This window comes from Triticum urartu, chromosome 4A (genome assembly GCF_056163025.1).
Source record: "Triticum urartu cultivar PI428250 chromosome 4A, HENAU_Tu73, whole genome shotgun sequence".
NCBI lineage: Eukaryota > Viridiplantae > Streptophyta > Magnoliopsida > Poales > Poaceae > Triticum > Triticum urartu.
This window is the reverse complement of record NC_141876.1, coordinates 532,493,326-532,503,260: the sequence shown is the minus strand read 5'-3', so window position 1 is coordinate 532,503,260 and position 9,935 is coordinate 532,493,326.

Genomic DNA, 9,935 nt, shown 5'->3' with positions numbered 1-9,935 from the left:
CCGGATTGCCTTGTTTTCCATAAATCTTTGCCCTTATAGCAGCTTCATAAAGTAGGAAAAACACTCCCCGGCTTCTGGCCGAGTTGGTTGAAGCCGATGGTCGGTCAACAAAGTTTTGTACAACGTGGATCCGAGCATTAATGATGTAAAGTACTTGGATACGCAGAATCATTACACATACTTTGTGATTTTACTCTGGATATCGATCCTTAATTCGGCCACTCGTGCCCACATTAAGGCTCGAGGGCTACTGGGCTTCAGGCTTATCATTCACTAATATTAAAAGGGGCGCATCGATCCCCTGATCTGGTGTTGCCATCCGACCAGTGTCTCAGGGGCTACTGCATTGCCTATTCAATGCAGAAAATTCAAAGTGCTCAATGTTCGGCTGGACCGAACTATGGGCAAACGCGTCTTCGGACAACAATAAGTACCATCTGGGACTTATCCGACATCAAGCTAATATATTACGGCGACTTCTCAAAACCCTGTCTCAAGGGCCCGTCCGCCGATCACTATTACCTCTAATATATTACACCGCGTTTCTATACCTATGTATGCTGCCGAGCTTGGAGTTGATCCTCAGGTCGATTTCACGACCTGAGTCTCAGAAGCTACTAGGATCAACGGTTTCATATTTTCCTTCAGGTGCATCTCGGATTTTAGGCCGACAGACACCTTGAGAGCTACTGGCCATACATATCTTCAGCAAATAAATTTATACCAATCGGAAATAAAATCCGCAAACAATCAGCCCATGACCGAGGTGCTGAGCCAGCTCGGAAGCAGTTTGGCATATAGCTCGGATGCAAGTGGCTAGCTCCTTAGAGGGAATTTCCGGCATTAAGCTTGACTAAAACTTTTTCAAGACCAAGGTAATCTATGACACCTCGGATACAGTCCAGCATTGGAGCTCGGATACATTCCGGCATTGAAGCTCAGAAGCGATCCGGCGTTGGTGCTCGGCTGCAAAAGATACCTCGAATGCAGTCCGGCGTTGGAGCTCGGACACGAGAGGACACCACCGCGCGGGAAACACTTCAAACCCGAGGTGGGCGTAAAAATAACAAGGCATTGATAACAGCCGATAACTTAAAGGGGCTCCTCAGGATACCCGACATGTAAACTCTTTGGATTTACTTCTGGGATCCTCAAGATCGAAGATAAGAAGATTTGTTGAACCAGTTTTCAAGACCGACGACCGAAGATGAAGAACAGTTCAGAAGAATCAAGGAGCATCCCCAACTTGAAGACCGAATCAGGGGGCTACTGACGGTGTCCTGGACTAGGGGGTACTCACAACATCATCTCCCGGCCAGCTGGATTGGGCCGAGGACCCCATGGCGGTTCACTCATGGGCCACTTCGGGCAGCCCATGCCGCACACGAGGAAGATTCCACAAGACTTGATGATCAAGACAAGGACTCCTCTCCACCAATGTATTCGACTAGGACTCTTGTTATCCTAGGCCTCCGGTACATTATATAAGTCGAGGCCAGGCTAGTCGCTAGATTATTATGGCATTATTCATCATACCCTCAGGTTTTAGACCACAACATATGATCTCGAGGTAGATCAACTCTGTACTTGATACTCCATCAATATAAACAAGAGCAGGACATAGGGTTTTACCTCCATCAAGAGGGCCCGAACCTGGGTAAAACATCGTCTCCTTCGTTCCTATCACCATTGATCCGAGAATCCACAGCTCGGGACCCCCTATCCCGAGATCTGCCAGTTTTGACACCGACAGGTATGTCTTGACTTGAGCATAGATCTCCCCGGCAACGGCGCCGGAAATCCTTCTTGCTACCTCTTGAGTATGCGTTGGTTTTCCCTTGAAGAGGAAAGGATGATGCGGCAAAGTAGCATAAGTATTTCCCTCAGTTTTTGAGAACCAAGGTATCAATCCAGTAGGAGGCCACGCACGAGTCCCTCGCACCTACACAAACAAATAAGAACCTTGCAACCAACGCGATAAAGGGGTTGTGAATCCCTTCACGGCCACTTGCAAAAGTGAGATCTGATAAAGATAATAAGATAAATATTTTTGGTATTTTTGTTGTATAGATTGGAAAATAAAGATTGCAAAATAAACAGTAAACTAGAATTATAGATCAGAAACTTATATGCTGTAAAGTAGACCCGGGGGCCATGGGTTTCACTAGTGGCTTCTCTCAAAATAGCATATCTTACAGTGGGTGAACAAATTACTGCCGAGCAATTAATAGAAAAGCGCATAGTTATGAGAATATCTAGGCATGATCATAAACATAGGCATCACGTCCGTGTCAAGTAGACCGAAATGATTATGCATCTACTACTATTACTCCACACATCGACCGTTATCCAGCATGAATCTAGAGTATTAAGTTCATAAGAATAGAGTAACGCTTTAGGCAAGATGACATGATGTAGAGGGATAAACTCAAGCAATATGATATAAACCCCATCTTTTTATCCTCGATGGCAACAATACAATACGTGTCGGTTCCCTTTCTGTCGCTGGGATCGAGCACCACAAGATTGAACCCAAAGCTAAGCACTTATCCCATTGCAAGAAATATCAATCTAGTAGGCCAAACCAAACTGATAGTTCGAAGAGACTTGCAAAGATATCAAATCATGCATATAAGAATTTAGAGAAGAATCAAATATTGTTCATATATAAACTTGATCATAAACCCACAATTCATCGGATCTCGACAAACACACCGCGAAAAGTATTACATCTAATAGATCTCCAAGAACATCGAGGAGAACTTTGTATTGAAGATCGAAGAGAGAGAAGAATCCATCTAGCTAATAACTATGGACCCGAAGGTCCGTGGTAAACTACTCACACATCATCGGAGAGGCTATGGTGTTGATGTAGAAGCCCTCCGTGATCGAAGCCCCCTCCGGCAGATCGCCAGAAAAGGTCCCCAGATGGGATCTCACGGGTATAGAAGGTTGCGGCGGTGGAAAAGTGGTTGCGTGGCTCTCCTAGATGTTTTCAGGGTATAAGAGTATATATAGGCGAAAGAAGTAGGTTGGTGGAGCTACAAGGGGCCCACGAGGGTGGGGGCGCACCTGCCCCCCTGGGCCGCCGCCCTACCTCGTGGCCGCCTCGTTGCTTCCTTGACCTTTACTCCAAGTCTCCTGGATTGCGTTTGTTCCAAAAAAGATCCTCGCGAAGGTTTCATTCCATTTGGATTCCGTTTGATATTCCTTTTCTATGAAACACTGAAATAGGCAAAAAAAACAACAAATTGCACTGGGCCTTTGGTTAATAGGTTAGTCCCAAAAATAATATAAAATTGCATAATAAAGCCCATTAAACATCCAAAACAGATAATATAATAGCATGGAACAATCAAAAATTATAGATACGTTGGAGACATATCAGTTATACATACGAACGAAAATGTTTTTCTAGGATTCACCGTGTGGGATGTACATATGAACGAAAACGATTGGGTTTCGATGCCTCGCCAGACCGCACACGAGCTCATTTTTCCCCAGCCTGTGTACCAGGAGGGCCTATCCCCGACGGTTTCTGGGTCATGTGGGAAGGACCCCCCCTATCACCCACACTCACTTGGTGATGTTTCCAAACTCAGTCACGGAAAGGGGTGTAAAAACCGTTTGTATAGCAGGTCTGTGCACCAGTGATCCTATCATCCTTAATATAGTATTCAAGTTGAACTTAGCAATGGAGAAATTAAATTAATATTACAAAAAACTGTCAATAGGTCCTGAAAGAATTGGTATAAGAAATTAGATAACGCACTTTCAGCCTACATAACAGCTTATAAAAATCCTATGGGTATGTCACTATATAAAATGGTTTATGAAAAGGCTTGTCATTTGCCTCTTGAGTTAGAACATAAATCTTATTGGGCAATTAAAGAACTCAATTATGATTTCAAACTTGCCAGTGAAAAGAGGTTATTTGATATTGATACGTCTCTAACGTATCTATAATTTATGAAGTATTCATATTGTTATATTATCATTCTTGGATGTTTTACAATCATTTTATAGCAACGTTATATCATTTTTTGGGACTAACCTATTGACCCAGTCCCCAGTGCCAGTTGCTGTTTTTTGCTTGTTTTTTACATCGCAGGAAATCAATATCAAACGGAGTCCAAACACCGCAAAACTTTTTGTGGATTTTTTATGGACCAGAAGACATCCAGTGGGCCAGAGCAGCACCTAGGGGGTGCCCCGAGGGGGGCACAACCCACCAGGGCGCGCCTAGGGGCCCAGGCGCGCCCAGGTGGGTTGTGCCCACCTTGGTGGCTTCCCGCACCCATCTTCGCCCTATAAATTGCCAAATATTCCAAAAACCCTCGGGGTAACCCTAGATGAGAAGTTTCGCCGCCGCAAGCCTCTGTAGCCACCAAAAACCAATCTAGACCCCGTTCTGGCACTCCATCGGAGGGGGAAATCATCACCTGCGGCCATCTTCATCATCCCAGCTGCCACCACGATGCGGAGGGAGTGGTCCACCCTTGGGGCTGAGGGTTTGTACAAGTTGCTATGTGTTTAATCTCTCTCTCGTGTTCTTGAGATGTCATGATCTTGATGTATCGCGGGCTTTGTTAATATATTCGGATCATATGGTGTTTTCCCCTCTCTATCTTGTTGTGATGAATTGAGTTTTTCCCTTTGAGATTTCGTTGTTATCGGGTTGAATGCTTTTATGGATTTGAGAGCACTTGATATATGTCTTGCATATGAATACTCGTGGTGACAATGGGGTATCATATTGATTCACTTGATATGTGTTTTGGCACTCAACTCGTGGATTCCCGCGATGATATTGGGATAATCTATGAATACGGGTTGATGCACGTTCCCATCTTTTGTTTCTCTGGTAGAAATCTTGGGGCACTCTTTGAGGTTCTTTGTGTTGGATTGAGTATTATGAATATGAAATTATTTTGTGTTATTTTAGTATTAACTCTTGGATAGATCAATTAGAAAGAACAGCTTCGAGGTGGTTTCATACCCTACAAACAATTTCTTCTTATGTTCTCCACTAGATAGGAACTTTGGAGTGATTATTTATTGCACATTGAGGGATGCTTGTATGATCCAATTATATTAGCATTGTTGAGAGAATGCACTAGTGATATTGTGGAACCTAGGCCTCATTTTTAAGCATTGCAATACCCGTTCACTATTTGCTACCTTGCTGTTTTTATTTTCAGACTATAAAAATATATTTCTACCATCCGTATTACACCTTTATCACCATCTCTTCGCCGAACTAGTGCACCTATACAATTTTCCATTGTATTAGGTGTATTGGGCACACAAGAGATTTCTTGTATTTGGTTGCAGGGTTGTTTGAGAGCTACCATCTCCATCCTATGCCTCCCGCGGATTGATAAACCTTAGGTCATCCACTTGAGGGAAAATTGCTACTGTCCTACAAAACTCTGTGCTTGGAGGCCCAACACGAGTCTACAAGAATAAAGTTGCATAGTAGACATTAGATATTAGCTCACTAGATGAATGGAGAACCTATGTTTATGAAAATGCCAAACTATTCAAAGAAAAAGTTAAAAGGTGGCATGGCAAAAGAATCCAAAAGTGGGAATTCAAAGTTGGTGAAAATGTTCTTTTGTACAACTCTCGTTTTAGTTTTTTTGCAGGAAATCTTCTTTTCAAATGGGAAGGACCATATATCATCGAAGAGGTCTATCGTTCTGGATCCATTAAGATCAATAATGCCGAAGGCACTAATCCAAAGGTGGTTAATGGGCAAAGAATTAAGCATTGTATCTCAGGTACGCCTATTAATGTTGAAACCAATATTAGTCAAACCATGACACCGCGGGAGCACATAAAAGAAACCTTCCAGAACACTCCAGAACCCTGAAAAATAGGAGGTACGTGATACGGTAAGTAAACGGACTCCGAAAAATCTGCAAAAATATTTTCTGCCAGTTTTGGAATATTAGATTAATTAGGAAAATGAGAAGCAACCAGGAAGGCAACCGAGGTGGGCACGATACACCAGGGTGCGCCTGCCATTCCTGGCGTGCCCTGGTGGGTTGTGCTCCCCTCGGGAACCTTCCCGACTTCGTTTTCCTTCCGTTTGCTTGTTTCCCAAGATAAAAAAGATCTTTATATACCGCCCGGACGTATTGACCAGCGCATCGCAGAGAAATCCTCTGTTCTTGTTTCGTGTTGTTTTTCTGATAGATCTAAAAATACGTTGTCTCAAGATTTGGAGGCAGAGAGCCCTGTTTCCTACCATCCTCTAGATCCAAATGTCTTCATGGATACCTTCCCCTATGTGTGGTTCACGGATGAGGTGGAGGGAACCGATCCGGAGGAGAAGGAGGAAGCATCCTGAGATGAAGACAAAGCCCCACTACCTCAACCTGGAGATTTGCACGCGAATCTCAAGAAGCCAAGTCTCCCCAACAGAGCAAACAAAACTAAGACCCAATGTATCCCTTCTTGTTTTATACAGGAAAGCAAGGCAACATTATGGAAGAAGATATTAAGGCTTGAGCTGGAGAATGAGGATCAGAGGGTAGATAATTTTAGCCTCCGATGCAAGCTGGGCAAGCATAGTACTTCCTCACCACCGTCATCATCTTCCCCACCAAAGGAGACTTGAGTACATGGGTATGGGCACTCCCCTTGGCTTGTGCGAAGCTTGGGGAGATTCCCGCGTATCGTATCACCATTACTTTTATTGCCTTTACCTTTCTTAGTTCAATCTTTAGTTATCTCATGAATTGTTGAATAAAAGTTTAGCATGGTCAATTTTCAAGTCTTAGTTTCATGATCTATCTATCTATGTAATCGAGTGAGAATTATATGATAAAGTTTAGTTTGAGTTTTGCTTCTTTGCTTTTATGATTCAAACAAAATAAAATAAAATAATGAAAAAGATCATATGCTAATCTTATGTTAAGTAATGACATCACATAAGGAAAAGTACAAGTGGTAAAATTTGCTGAAAGTTGACAAGCATGGCATTGGTCAATGATGCAACTCATGAAATAATTAATAAGGGAAGAGAAGATTCACATGCAAATACACTATCTTGGACATCTTTTATGATTGTGAGCCCCCATCAAATATTATATGCCAAAATTGTTGACGTTGGACAAGGAAGACAACATAATGACTTATAATTCCTCATATTCACATACAAGTTATATTGTCACTGTTGGTGCAATGATAGGCCACTTATGTTTTGGAGTTTGTTGACATAAATAGTATATGACTTATGTGTTTGCTAGTGCACATAGAGTAACAGGTCCCTGAGATGTCTAGGAGTTTGATGCAAACGACGAAGATAATATCCCTGCATTGCAGCAAAGGTTATCACCGAAGATAATTCTAACAAGAGTAACCCCTAAAAAATGCTGAAGTTTAAGCAATTGGTTTGGTGTCTGTTAGAACAAAATGATTGCGTTCGAGGAAGAATGAAGACGAAGTGAAGACGTAGCATTTATTTAGTTGTTCCACTTCTTTCATTGAGTCATAGGACCACCGTACTATTAAGAGGGGTGTAGCATTCAAAACTTTGATTCTCTGATGCCAAACCAAAATCCTATGAAAGTTGTGAGAGAAATCTCTTTGTGCTCCGAGGAAATACTTGCCAGCAAGAGACAATGATCTTCTTTGCTGCGTGAGATTTGTCTCGGACCGAGGAGTTAGCATTACTTGTTCCTCAAGTAATGTTATCGTTGCTCCAAAATCCGACCGTTGTGAACGTGTCGGTTGGCCAGTGGTTGGACCGATGTCCAAAATGGTCATTTCCCATCTGGGAAGGCTGCGGTGGTTGCTCCATTTGATTCTGAGATGATTGTTGAGCAACCCACTCTCTGAGCGATTTGAGTTTAAAATCCACCGAGAGAAACCCCTAGAGCCGAAGAATTAGATAGTGGTTAGCATCACTTGAATCTAAGTCCAGTACGCTCCGCCTATTACTCTTGAGAGCTACAAACTCTCTAGACGGTTAGGTGTCAATTTCTTCAGAGACCAAGAGTGATTGTGGTTCTCGAAGAAGAAGTCTGTAAAGGTTTGGAGATTGCCTTCAAGTATCTACCATGGGTAATCGGCATCGGTTGACGAATTGATTGTCGAGGAGAATAGGGTGAAGAGAGTTTTGAGTTTAAGTATGTCTTCAGTGAACTACAAATCGTATCTCAAGATACCCATATTCGATGGGACAAACTACCCCTTCTAGAAGGAGAAGATGAAGATCCGTCTCCGAGCAATAGATGATGATATGTGGAACGTGGTGTAGTTCGGGATCACGATCGTTGTACCTCAAGCCCCTACCGACGAAGAAAAGAAGCTCATTCAGCTGGATTCTCAAGCCAAAGATGAGATTGGCGGCCATCTCAATCGAGTGCAATTTCTCTGCTATCACCAGTGTGCAACTACGAAGGAATTGTGGGATGTCCTCGAGAAGATCAATGAAGGAGTTTCAACTTAGAAAGAAGCTCGAATTGATACTCTACGAGCGAAATTCAATCGCTTGAAGCGCATTGGAAATGAAAGCTGTCAGCAAACCTTATTTTTTGACTGTCTCAATGACATAGCAAATGAACTTCAAGTTCTCGGTGACAAAGACATCACTGACCATGAAGTTGTGAAGAATCTACTTCGATCACTTGACAATTCATTCAACACTCTTGTCTTGATGATTCGCGAATGTCCTAATTTCAAAGACCTCGACTCTGCTGATATTATGGAAAGACTGAACACTCATGAGGAATAAGAAGAAGAGAAGAGAGATCTCTATGGCTCCAGTCAATGCAAAAATCATGCTCTGAAGGCCGTAGCTGATTCTTCCTTCGATTGAAATGCCGAAGAAGATTCAGATGATCCGGAAAGGCTCAACAAAGATCTCGCATTAATCACGAGAAGATTCCAGCGTCTTCATAAGAAACGTGAGTTTCAGAAGAAAGGTTCAAGCAACTCTGGCGGTTCTAAATCCTCGTCAAAACCTACGGGGGTGTCATAGCCTGATTTTTGGCCCTTTCTTTTTCTTTTGATTTTATGAGATTCTTGCTTAAGTTTTCTTTTTCCGAGGCTATGTGGTCTGGAAACTGACGAAGATGACCTCTTCTTTCTTTTTAGAGTGGCTTGTCATCCTCAAAACCTTTCCTATATCTTGCCATTTCCACCTTGGACCAATCCCAATATTCTTTTCCTTGGGAATATTCCTTTTTCTATTAAAGGAATAACCCAAATTGCCCTAGGTTGTGAAGCAACCTATATTTATGTCACTCCTAAAATTCCCAAACAATTCTCATAAATTTTTTGGGTCATATATTCCTCAAATGTGGCAAAATCTTTCATTTTCCATGTTCCTCATCATGCTCAATTAATTCCTTTTCTATTCTGTCCTGAATGGCAGTTTGTGAAGCAAGTGCCATTTACCTTTGCCCAATTGACCCCAAACTTTTTGGACATCTTTTACTCTCCAAATAATTGCCTCATGACAAAATTCAACTCCATTTTCCTAGTAAATATTTGTGAGCAATTTTTTCAAAGTTCCTGTCTGAGGGAATTCATTGTGAAGGAAGTACTAGCTAGGCAAATCCAAATGAGTTGAAATTTTGCAAGATCCTTCATATGATCAAATCACGACTCTCCACCAAATATGAGCTCATGTAACTCATCTCTGTGAGCCCATCCCCAAATCTTAGTTTCTGGTCAGATTTTTAGTTTGTGAAGCAACAATATTTTATCTTGCTTCAATTAAGCTGAAAATTTACCAGGACATTCCCCTAACTATATAAACTCCCTCCACCAAAATTTAGCTCAATCCATTAAACCATTTGCCATGTGAAATTTTTCCAAGTTTCTGTCCAGAGCAAAGCTATATGAAGCAAGTGCTACTTTGGCACGTCCAAATGGCATGAAACTTTTTGAGCATGCTCATATGTTCAAATCATTGGTCC